This window comes from Acinonyx jubatus, chromosome A1, assembly GCF_027475565.1.
Source record: "Acinonyx jubatus isolate Ajub_Pintada_27869175 chromosome A1, VMU_Ajub_asm_v1.0, whole genome shotgun sequence".
NCBI classification, from domain to species: Eukaryota; Metazoa; Chordata; class Mammalia; order Carnivora; family Felidae; genus Acinonyx; species Acinonyx jubatus.
In genome coordinates, this window is record NC_069380.1 from 20,970,928 (window position 1) to 20,972,815 (window position 1,888).

Here is a 1,888-nt window from a genome sequence, read left to right on the forward strand (position 1 = left end):
AGCTTTTTAACACTTTAGTGTTGGGGCCAGAAATTAAATCCTGTGTTTTCATTCATTCATTCATTCATTCAACAAACATTTACCAAGAGCACTAGACTATGGCTAAGGACATTAAAAAAAAAAAAAAACTCAAAAAGACAAAAGCCTTATCCACAATTAATTCTCAAAAGGTAATATAGACATGCAAAAAAAAAGTAATACAGAACAAATACTCCAATTGTGTTATATATTGGCATAATGTTAGTACAAAAAAGAGGGAAGACAGCCCTTCCTAGAATCAGGAGAATGGGTTAGAAAGGCTTCAAAGAGGATGAGATGTTTGAGCCACATCTTCAAAAATGAGCATGAGTTTGCCAGGCAAATGAGGTTGGAAACACTTTAGATAGAGAAGAACATGTAGAAAATACAGAACATGTGATCCAGAGCAAGTACGAGTTGGGACATAATAATAGGGCAGAGGGAAACCTTCCACAGAGCCATCACATAAGAGAAAAATCAAAGTAACTATAAGTTTGGATTTTAGATGGTAGCACCCAGTATAAAACAAGAGCAGACTCAGAGAACTAAGGGGGAAGGTTCAAACTGCAGTTAATTGAAGAGTGGATGAAGGTCTCAGGAATCCTATTCAGTAGACCCAGTCATAGGTGGGGCAACATTTGGTCAAGTGATAATCTTAATTCATGTAAGAACTTAGTGCTTCTGAAGGGATTCTGTAGTGCATGTAATGATAGCAAAATATATTTTGTAACTCTGGACTTCTGATGTGTAGCATTGACAGAATATAAAGTGTAGATAATTCTTATGATTTCACCCAGTTCAACTTTCACTTTGTTAAAAATAATAGCACTTGATGAAGTTCAAGATGGCCGCATAGGAAGATCCTAACTCACCTCTTTCCACAGACACACCAATAATCTACAGCTACGTATGGATCAAGTCCTTCTGAAAAAATATCGGAAAACCAGATAAACTGCTGTCCACAACGAAGGCTAAAAGGACCACCTCCAGGGGCGCGCCTAGGTGGCTCCAGTCGACTAAACCTCCAGCTTCGACTCAGGTCATGATCCCATGGTTCATGAGTTTGAGCCCCACACTGGGCTCTCTGCTGTTGGCATGGAGTCCACTTCAGATCCTATGTCCCCCTTTCTCTCTACCCCCACCCCCTGCTCAGTCTCTCTCTCTCTCAAAAATAAATAAATAAACTTTGAAATTTAAAAAAAATGAAAAGGACCACCTCTGGAGAGGTAGGAGAGGCAGAGACATGGTCTCGCAAAAAAAAAAAAAAAAAAAAAAGCCCATCCCCAGCACGGTGACACACAATAGGGAGAGATCCCACCAGACAGCTGCTTCTCCAGGAAAACAAGGGCTGATGCCCCACACTGGCACCCAGCAACTGGAATCTGCACCAAACAGACGAGACCCCAGAATACCTGGCTTAGAAAATCAGCAGGGCTGATGTCCAGGAGCCCCAAATTTCTATAGGAAACTGAGATTCCCCTCTTGAAGGGCTCACCCTGAGACCCAGCAGTAAAACATCAGTTTGAAAAGTACCTAGATTATATGGAAGCAAGATTCATTTGCTGATCTGGCAGCATTGGCTTGAAGGATGGGGGACAGTGGAGATGCCCCCAGAGCTGGAGGCACTGGAGGACACCAGTGTTGTACTCTCCACCAGCAGTCACAGTGCTTGCTGAGTCTGAAGAGGGTGGGGAGCACTCTCCTACCTCTTGGCTGAGGCAGGGAAGGACAGTCAGTCACGGGGTTCTCCTCCTCCTAGCTAAAGTCTCCAAGCATGGGCAGTTGTGACATACCCCCAACCCCTGGCTGGGCTGGTGAGTGTGAACGGTCATGGCCTTCTCCCACTCCCAGCCTAAAGCTGCACACATAC